We start from the raw sequence: 10943 nt of genomic DNA, 5'->3' as shown, positions 1-10943 counted from the left end.
TTATCAAATACATTACTGTTTATGGCCCTGTTATAGTGATACTGCCTAATTATTTCAGCACACATATCTCGATTGCCTAACAAAGTTGGGAAACTGTCCAGGGCAGGGAGCATATCTTAACCGCTTGGATTTCTTTCAGTATCTGTCGTATTAGGCAGATAGAAGATGTCTTATATAGTAATGATTATCCTCATTAAAATACACTGGTTTTAAAAATACCAGCTTCATGCTTTTAAATTTAATGTTTAGGAACCTCAAAGAAAAACATTAAAAATGTCTCTCATATCATATCTAGAAGTATCACAGTTTCTGACATGAAATTTCATATTTCATCTATCCCTTTAAAATGATTGTTACTGATTTTGTTATTTCATTTTTATTGATTATTTTTCATACTAATGTGTCAAGACAATATTATGTTTGGCATGTGGGAAAACTTCACTTGGTCTAACTTGTCTAAACCAGTTAAGAGATAGGAAACAGAACTGTTCTGGTGCAATCCTGTATAAACACACACACCACACCACACTAAATCACCTCAAAACAAATAACCAGCACTACTGTTTTCTCTAGCAGTGAAAACTAGAAATGTTAAAAAAAATGATGAATAAAAATCTTTTGGAGTTTTTGAAAAAACTTTGTTATTGAGATAGCAATTTAGTGCCATTTTCCACAATTATTTGGGCTTCCCTGGTAGCTCAAACCATAAAGAATCTGACTGCAATGAGGGAGATCCAGGTTTGATCCCTGGGTCAGGAAGACCCCCTGGAGGAGGACATGGCAACCCACTCCAGTATTCTTGCCTGGAAAATTCCATGGACAGAGGAGCCTGGCGGGCTCCATGGAGTCTCAAAGAGTTGAACACAACTGAGCAACTAACACATCACTATTAAAACATGGAAAGTGTAATTTTTAAATTTTCACCTCAAATTTTAGCTAAATCAGACTTCAGGCCCATTCTTAACCAAGGCTTACCCTCCCCAAATTTGCTGTAGTGGACTCTTTGTGTTTTAGGACTTGTATCCGTCTCGTATTCATTCCCATTTTCGGTGACCAAGTGGTTGGGGAAATGAGGAGGAGGGCATAGAAAACAGAAAGATTTGTTCCTTCTGTTTTCTAGAAAGGATCTGATACACAATTCATAAAGCTGACTGCTTGGTTTCCAGTCCACGACACTGAATATTTCCCCTGTCTCGCTGCTTGTTATTCCTCGGTCTCCTCTCCTCTGATACCTCCTCTTTTCCCTGACTACCAATAATATTCAGGTTTCCTAAGGTCTGTCAGACCTTTGTCCTCTTCTCTACCATTCACTCCATCAGCCAGTCTCAGGTTTTATTATTTTTTAATAGTACCTACCTCAGAGGTACTATTATTTTTTTTAATATTTATTTATATATTTGGCGTGCCAAGTCTTCATTTCAGAGCTCCTGATCTTTAGGTGTGGCATTCGAACTCTTAGTTGCAGCATATGGGATGTAGTTCTCCAACCTGGGATCAAACCCAGGCTCCCTACATTGGGAGCGCAGTTTTAGCCCCTGGACTACCAGGGAAGTCCCAGTCACTTGTTTTTAAAAACTATTTGAAGGCTTCCCAGATTTTATCTCTACTGTAAACATTTCATTAAAACTGCAGCCTCATTTATCTGGCTGCCAACTTTACATCTCCACTTGGATGTCCAAGAAGCATCCCAAACTTAAGAAGTTCAAAACCAAACTCCTGATCTTTCCCCTCAAAATCTCTTCTGTCAGACTTTCTCCCGCTAGGTTAGTAACAACCTCAGCTCTCTAGTAGCTCAAGCCAAAAATCTTGAAGTCATCTTTGACCAATATTGTTGTTGTTGTTAAGTCGCTAAATCGTGTCCAACTCTTTGCAACCCCATGGACTGCATGGGGTTGCCTATCCTTCAGTGTCTCGAAGAGTTTGCTCAAATGTCCATTGAGTTTGCTCAAATGTCCATTGAGTCCATGATGCCATCCAACTATCTCATCCTCTGGTGCTACTTTCTCCTCTTGCCCTCAATCTTTCCCAGCACCAGGGGCTTTTCCAATGAGTCAGTTCTTCTCATCACAAGGCCAGAGTATTGGAGCTTCAGCTTTAGCTTCAGTCCTTCCAATGAACACCCAGGACTGATCTCCTTTAGGATGGACTGGTTTGATTTCCTTGCAGTCCAAGGGACTCTCAAGAGTCTTCTCCAGCACCACAGTTAGAAAGTACCAATTCTTTGGCGCTCAGCTTTCTTTATAGTCCAACTCTCACATCCATAAATGACTACTGGAAAAACCATAGCTCTCACTATTACCCAATTTTTGGGGTAATCTGTTGGCTCTATTTTCAAAATATATCCAGAATATGACCATGTCCCACCGCCTCCCTTCCTGCTACTCTGGCCTGAATCATCATCACTTCTTACCTGGATTACTATGCTGTGCTTAGTCACTCAGTTGGTCTTACTCTTTGTGACCCCATGGACTGTAGCCTGCCAGGCTCTTCTGTCCATGGAATTTTCCAAGCAAGAATTCTGGAGTGGGTTGCCATTTCCTTCTTCAGGGGATCTTGCTGACCCAGGAATCGAACCCTCATCTCCTGCATTTCCTGCATTGACTGGTGGATTCTTTACCACTGAGCCACCTTGGAAGCCCCTCCAATATATATACTAACTTTTTTTTTTGTTTGTTTGTTTTCTTTTGTGTTTGTTTGTTTTATATATATACTAACTTTTATAAATCTCTGTTTGGTGTCTGTCTCCTCCTTCTCCCCCAGTATAAGCTCCATGTGAACAAGATTCATTGACATAATAATATCCTCAAGTGCCTAGAACAGTGTTTATCACACAATAAGCACTCTGAATATTTGGGGGATTAAGATTGAAAAATAGATTGCTCTTTGCTATTCAGTTCTCTCATTTACATTGCAGAATTGTCCCATAGGTTCCATTTTGACTTTTTCAGTATTTTTTCATTCCTGAAAGAAAAGAGATCTACTCAAGTCTAATATTTGCTTAAAAACAAAGGAAGGAGAGCCTCCTTGGATCTCCATATTGGACACTGTCCTATTGTTGAGTACATCCTCTCCAGTCGTTAAGCAGGAGAGATCTTTGGTGTCAGTTTGCATGACTGTGCTCCTAATCCGACATCCTGAGTGTTTCCTTCTTGTGTCTGGTGAAATCACCCTACCAGGGTCAGCTTTCTAACTTCTTATTTGGCCCAACTACCATTCCACACAGGCGCCGTGGTCATGTTCTGTGTCTTTCCTGCTGCACCTCCCTCCTAAGTGGGGAAATACCGCCTCACCTTCTGGCTTATGTTTGGTGTGCGTGTGCTTGCCTTGAGGCCTTCCAACTCCTGTGGCTTTTAAAGGCCTGGCAAATGTGGCCTTAAGTTGGACTTCTCCCCTGAAGTCTTGTGACATTCTTCTTTCTGCCACTTTTCCCCCCACTTTGGTGGAGTCTCGTGGCTTGTGGGATCCCACTTCCTCGAGCAGGGGTTGAACAGTGGGCCACAGCAGTGGGAGTGCCGAGTCCTAACTGCTGGGCCAGCAAGAACTCCTTTTCTGCCACTTCTTTATTCCACTGAATTAGAGGTTAATACTTGGATTCTGCCAAGATCTCCTCTATTTACTTACCATACCAACATCCTGGTTTTTTTTGGAAGAGAAATTGAATGTCATCTCTGGCGTGTTTGTCTTCAGTCTAGTCTTGTTCAATACTGAGGATTTTTTTTTTTAAGTTTGGAGAATTTGGATCCTATCTACTTATTGATGCAGATTTTTTATTTCCGTGTTTTTAAGTTCCTTTGACCTTTTCAGTTGTAATTTGGCAGCAGCCTGTTATAAATTGGTGCCTGGAAAGCCAAAGAGTATATAATTTAATAATCGCTTGTAAGATGTGTACAAAAATTTTCCATCTCTTTTGCATTTGGCAATAAGCTTCCTAAATGATTTCATAATGTTGCTAGATTTAGAAACTGCTAGAATAGAACATCAGTGAGGCTTACATTTAAGGCTTAGAAACCTTGTGCTGACTACAGTTGTACCTGAGAGCCTTAAGCAGTACCTTCAATTTGTTACCACTTAGCTGCTTTTTTCCTGGGATATCAGGATACTGCAGATATCAAATTATCGTCACTGCTTCAGGGATGTGTGGACAAAGAATGTTGCTGACATTTCAGCAAATGAAGATTGTCACTTGCGGGACTTCCCTGGTGGTCCTGTCGTTAAGAATCTGCCTGCCACTTCAGGGGACACAGGTTTGATCTCTCGTCCAGGAAGACCCTACATGTTGTGGGCAACTAAGCCCAGGCACCATAACTACTGAGCCAGAGTGTCCTAGAGCCCGTACTGTGCAACGAGAAGCCACCCCAGCAAGCAGCCCAAGCACCGCAACTAGAGAGTAGCCCCCGCTCGCTGCAGCTGGAGAAAGCCCACGGAGCAACGAAGACCCAAGGCAGTCAAAAGTAAGTTAACTAATTACAAAAACTCACTTCTCATTCTGGTTATTTACTTACGGCCAAGCCACGTGGCCTGTGGCATCTTAGTTCTCCAACCAGGGATTGAACCCTGGCCCTCAGCAGTGAAAGGGCAAGGTGTCAGCCATTGGACTGCCAGGGAATTCCCATGAATATACTAAAAATTATTGAACTGTATGCTTTAAGGATACATTTTTCCGTATGTGAATTATATCTTAATAAAAAACAATACTTTGCAAGACTCATCATAAAACTTTGCAGTACATGTGCTCAGTGTAAGTGATATATGTGAGAGATGACCTTAAGACATATTTATTTATTGCAAGAGGAGAAGGGGACGACAGAGGATGAGATGGTTGAATGGCATCACTGATTCAGTGGACGTAAGTTTGAGCTCATAAGATGGTGAGACAGTGAAGGACAAGGAAGCCTGAAGCATGCTTCAGTCCATGGGGTCACAAAGAATTGGATATGACTGAGCAACTGAGCAGCAACAAATTTATTGCCATATTTTGATCACCTTTATTTTGTTACACAACATTTCTAATATGGGGAATTCCCTAGCACTCCAGTGGTTAGGACTTTGAGCTTCCACAGCAGGGAGCATGGCTTTAATCCCTTGTCAGGGAACTAAGAACCTGGGAGTCACAAGGTGCGGCCAAGAAAATTTTTAAAAAGATTTCTGCCAATCTGAGGGCTGTCTTTTCACCTTACTTATAGTTTCCTTTGTAGTGCAAAAGCTTTTAAGTTTCATTAGGTCCCATTTGTTTAGTTTTGCTTTTATTTCCAATATTCTGGGAGGTGGGTCATAGAGGATCTTGCTGTGATTTATGTCGGAGAGTGTTTTGCCTATGTTCTCCTCTAGGAGTTTTATAGTTTCTGGTCTTACATTTAGATCTTTAATCCATTTTGAGTTTATTTTTGTATATGGTGTTAGAAAGTGTTCTAGTTTCATTCTTTTACAAGTGGTTGACCAGTTTTCCCAGCACCACTTGTTAAAGAGGTTGTCTTTTTTCCATTGAATATCCTTGCCTCCTTTGTCAAAGATAAGGTGTCCATAGGTTCGTGGATTTATCTCTGGGCTTTCTATTCTGTTCCATTGATCTATATTTCTGTCTTTGTGCCAGTACCATACTGTCTTGATGACTGTGGCTTTGTAGTAGAGTCTGAAGTCAGGCAGGTTGATTCCTCCAGTTCCATTCTTCTTTCTCAAGATTACTTTGGCTATTCGAGGTTTTTTGTATTTCCATACAAATTGTGAAATTATTTGTTCAAAAAGACAGCCCTCAGATTGGGAGAAAATAATAGCAAATGAAGAAACAGACAAAGGATTAATCTCAAAAATATACAAGCAACTCCTGAAGCTCAATTCCAGAAAAATAAATGACCCAATCAAAAAATGGGCCAAAGAACTAAACAGACATTTCTCCAAAGAAGACATACAGATGGCTAATAAACACATGAAAAGATGCTCAACATCACTCATTATTAGAGAAATGCAAATCAAAACCACAATGAGGTACCATTACACGCCAGTCAGGATGGCTGCTATCCAAAAGTCTACAAGCAATAAATGCTGGAGAGGGTGTGGAGAAAAGGGAACCCTCTTACACTGTTGGTGGGAATGCAAACTAGTGCAGCCGCTATGGAGAACAGTGTGGAGATTTCTTAAAAAACTGGAAATAGAACTGCCATATGACCCAGCAATCCCACTTCTGGGCATATACACTGAGGAAACCAGATCTGAAAGAGACACGTGCACCCCAATGTTCATCGCAGCACTGTTTATAATAGCCAGGACATGGAAGCAACCTAGATGCCCATCAGCAGACGAATGGATAAGGAAGCTGTGGTACATATACACCATGGAATATTACTCAGCCATTAAAAAGAATTCATTTGAATCAGTTCTAATGAGATGGATGAAACTGGAGCCCATTATACAGAGTGAAGTAAGCCAGAAAGATAAAGAACATTACAGCATACTAACACATATATATGGAATTTAGAAAGATGGTAACGATAACCCTATATGCAAAACAGAAAAAGAGACACAGAAATACAGAACAGACTTTTGAACTCTGTGGGAGAAGGTGAGGGTGGGATGTTTGAAAGAACAGCATGTATATTATCTATGGTGAAACAGATCACCAGCCCAGGTGGGATGCATGAGACAAGTGCTCGGGCCTGGTGCACTGGGAAGACCCAGAGGAATCGGGTGGAGAGGGAGGTGGGAGGGGGGATCGGGATGGGGAATACGTGTAACTCTATGGCTGATTCATATCAATGTATGACAAAACCCACTGAAATGTTGTGAAGTAATTAGCCTCCAACTAATAAAAAAAAAAAAAATAAAAAGATTTCTGATACGAAGAGCTTGGTAATTATTAGTGTAGCATATATCTTCAGGGATATGTCTGTGTTACTCTCAATTATATTTCCTGTCATATATTAACTTGCTCAGTGCTAGGTACTTATTATTTGAATAAATTATTGCTCAAGAGTTTGTCCAGTTGTGGGTAGTATTGAATTAGGACCTTGGTTTTACAGTTAAGACAGTGAGCTTTGCGATATTATGCAGCAGCTTGGATGGGAGGGAGCTTGGGAGAGAATGGATCCATGTATATGCATGGTTGAGTCCCTTTGCTGTTCATCTGCAACTATCACAACATTGGTAACCGGCTATACTCCAAAATAAAATAAAAAGTTTTAAAAAGACAATAAGCTTTGAAGTCACAAGACTTGCATTTAAATACTAGCTCCACCATATAACTTTGAGTTATTTACCTGATTTCTCTAGTTTCCTTGCCTACAAAACAGAAAAATAGTATCTGCCTCATATCTCTGCTACAAAGATTAAGTGAGATATCAGATAGTTAAGCATTATTAAAGTATATGTTTATTAAACTAATTGTTTAGCATATCAGTTCAGTTCAGTTCAGTTGCTCAGTCGTGTCTGTCTCTTTGCGACCCCATGAATCGCAGCACGCCAGGCCTCCCTGTCTATCACCAGCTCCCGGAGTTTACTCAGACTCAGGCCTATCGAGTCGGTGATGCCATCCAGCCATCTCATCCTCTGTCGTCCCCTTCTCCTCCAGCCCCCGATCCCTCCCAGCATCAGAGTCTTTTCCAATAAGTCAGCTCTTCACATCCAGTGGCCAAAGTACTGGAGTTTCAGCTTCAGCATCAGTCCTTCCAATGAACAACCAGAACTGATCTCCTTTAGGATGGACTGGTTGGATCTTCTTGCAGTCCAAGGGACTCTCAAGAGTCTTCTCCAACACCACAGTTCAAAAGCATCAATTTTTTGGCATTCAGCTTTCTTCACAGTTCAACTCTCACATCCATACATGACCACTGGAAAAACCATAGCCTTGACCAGACAGACCTTTGTTGGCAAAGTAATGTCTCTGCTTTTTAATATGCTGTCTAGGTTGGTCATAACTTTCCTTCCAAGGAATAAGCGTCTTTTAATTTCATGGCTGCAGTCACCATCTGCAGTGATTTTGGAGCCCCCAAAAATAGTCTGACACTGTTTCCACTGTCTCCCCATCTGTTTCCCATGAGGTGATGGGACCAGAGCCAGGATCTTAGTTTTCTGAATGTTAAGCTTTAAGCCAATTTTTTCACTCTCCTCTTTCACTTTCATCAAGAGGCTCTTTAGTTCTTCTTCACTTTCTGCCATAAGGGTGGTGTCATCTGCATAGCTGAGGTTATTGATATTTCTTCTGGCAATCTTGATTCCAGCTTGTGCTTCTTCCATCCCAGCGTTTCTCATGATGTACTCTGCATATAAATTAAATAAGCAGGGTGACAATATACAGCCTTGAAGTACTCCTTTTCCTATTTGGAACCAGTCTGTTGTTCCATGTCCAGTTCTAACTGTTGCTTCCTGACCTGTATATAGGTTTCTCAAGAGGCAGGTCAGGTGGTCTGGTATTCCCATCTCTCTAAGAATTTTCCACAGTTTATTGTGATCCACAGTCAAAGGCTTTGGCGTAGTCAATAAAGCAGAAATAGATGTTTTTCTGGAACTCTCTTGCTTTTTCGATGATTTAGCGGATACTGGCAATTTGATCTCTGGTTCCTCTGCCTTTTCTAAAACCAGCTTGAACATCTGGAAGTTCACGGTTCACGTATTGCTGAAGCCTGGCTTGGAGAATTTTGAGCATTACTTTACTAGTGCGTGAGATGAGTGCAATTGTGCAGTAGTTTGAGCATTCTTTGGGATTGCCTTTCTTTGGGATTGGAATGAAAACTGACCTTTTCCAGTCCTGTGGCCACTGCTGAGTTTTCCAAATTTGCTGGCATATTGAGTGCAGCACTTTCACAGCATCATCTTTCAGGATTTGAAATAGCTCAACTGGAATTCCATCACCTCCACTAGCTTTGTTCATAGTGATGCTTTCTAAGGCCCACTTGACTTCACATTCCAGGATATCTGGCTCTAGGCGAGTGATCACACCATTGTGATTATCTGGGTTGTGAAGATCTTTTTTGTACAGTTCTTCTGTGTATTCTTGCCACCTCTTCTTAATATCTTCTGCTTCTGTTAGGTCCATACCATTCTGTCCTTTATTGAACCCATCTTTGCCTGAAATTTTCCCTTGATATCTCTAATTTTCTTGAAGAGATCTCTAGTCTTTCCCATTCTGTTGTTTTCCTCTGTTTCTTTGCATTGATCGCTGAGGAAGGCTTTCTTATCTCTCCTTGCTATTCTTTGTAACTCTGCATTCAAATGGGAATATCTTTCCTTTTCTCCTTTGCTTTTCACTTCTCTTCATTTCACAGCTATTTGTAAAGCCTCCTCAGACAACCATTTTGCCTTTTTGCATTTCTTTTCCATGGGGATGGTCTTGATCCCTGTCTCTTGTACAGTGTCATGAACGTCTATCCATAGTTCATCAGGCTCTCTGTCTATCAGACCTAGTCTCTTAAATCTATTTCTCACTTCCACTGTAGAGTCATAAGGAATTTGATTTACGTCATACCTGAATGGTCTATTGGTTTTCCCTACTTTCTTCAGTTTAAGTCTCAATTTGGCAATAAGAAGTTCATGATCTGAGCTATAGTCAGCTCCTGGTCTTGTTTTTGCTGACTGTATAGAGCTTCTCCATCTTTGGCTGCAAAGAATATAATCAATCTGATTTCACTGTTGATCATCTGGCGATGTCCATGTGTAGAGTCTTCTCTTGTGTTGTTGGAAGAGGGTGTTTGCTGTGACCAGTGCATTCTCTTGGCAAAACTCTATTAGCCTTTGCCCTGCTTCATCCCATACTCCAAATTTGCCTGTTACTCCAGGTGTTTCTTGACTTCCTACTTTTGCATTCCAGTCCCCTATAATGAAAAGGACATCTTTTTTGGGTGTTAGTTCTAAAAGGTCTTGTAGGTCTTCATAGAACCGTTCAACTTCAGCTTCTTCAGCGTTACTGGTTGGGGCATAGGCTTGGATTACCATGATATTGAATGGTTTGCCTTGGAAACGAACAGAGATCATTCTATCATTTTTGAGATTGCATCCAAGTACTGCATTTCGGACTCTTTTGTTGACCACGATGGCTACTCCATTTGTTCTAAGGGATTCCTGCTCACAGAAGTAAATATAATGGTCATCTGAGTTAAATTCACCCATTCCAGTCCATTTTAGTTCGCTGATTCCTAGAATGTCGAAATTCACTCTTGCCATCTCCTGTGTGACCACTTCCAATTTGCCTTGATTCATGGACCTAACATTCCAGGTTCCTATGCAATATTGCTCTTTACAGCATCGGACCTTGCTTCTCTCACAGTCACATCCACAACTGGGTATTGTTTTTGCTTTGGCTCCATCCCTTCATTCTTTCTGGAGTTATTTCTCCACTGATCTCCAGTAGCATATTGGGCACCTACCGACCTGGGGAGTTCCTCTTTCAGTATCCTATCATTTTGCCTTCTCATACTGTTCATGGGGCTCTCAAGGCAAGAATACTGAAGTGGTTTGCCATTCCCTTCTCCTGTGGACCATATTCTGTCAGACCTCTCCACCATGACCCGACCGTCTTGGGTGGCCCCACATGGCATGGCTTAGTTTCATGGAGTTAGACAAGACTGTGGTCCATGTAATCAGATTGGCTAGTTTTCTGTGACTATGGTTTTAGTGTGTCTGCCCTCTGATGCCCTCTTGCAACATCTACCGTCTTACTTGGGTTTCTCTTACCTCGGACGTGGGGTATCTCTTCATGGCTGCTCCAGCAAAGCGAAGCCGCTGCTCCTACCTTGGACGAGGGGTATCTTCTCACAGCCGCCCCTCCTGACCTTAAACGTGGAGTAGCTCCTCTCAGCCCTCCTGGGATACACTTAATGAATCTCATTCTTCTTTATGTTGTGTTATATTATCTGCCCAAGTCTTTTAAAGGGCCAAGGATGTATGTTCCAAGTATCCAGAACAGATAATTTGTACTTCTACTACTAGTTAATGATAAATCTTAGCTTTGAAAAAAG

The sequence above is a fragment of the Dama dama genome, chromosome 1 (genome assembly GCF_033118175.1).
Source record: "Dama dama isolate Ldn47 chromosome 1, ASM3311817v1, whole genome shotgun sequence".
In the NCBI taxonomy this organism is placed as follows: domain Eukaryota; kingdom Metazoa; phylum Chordata; class Mammalia; order Artiodactyla; family Cervidae; genus Dama; species Dama dama.
This window is presented reverse-complemented; position numbering follows the sequence as displayed.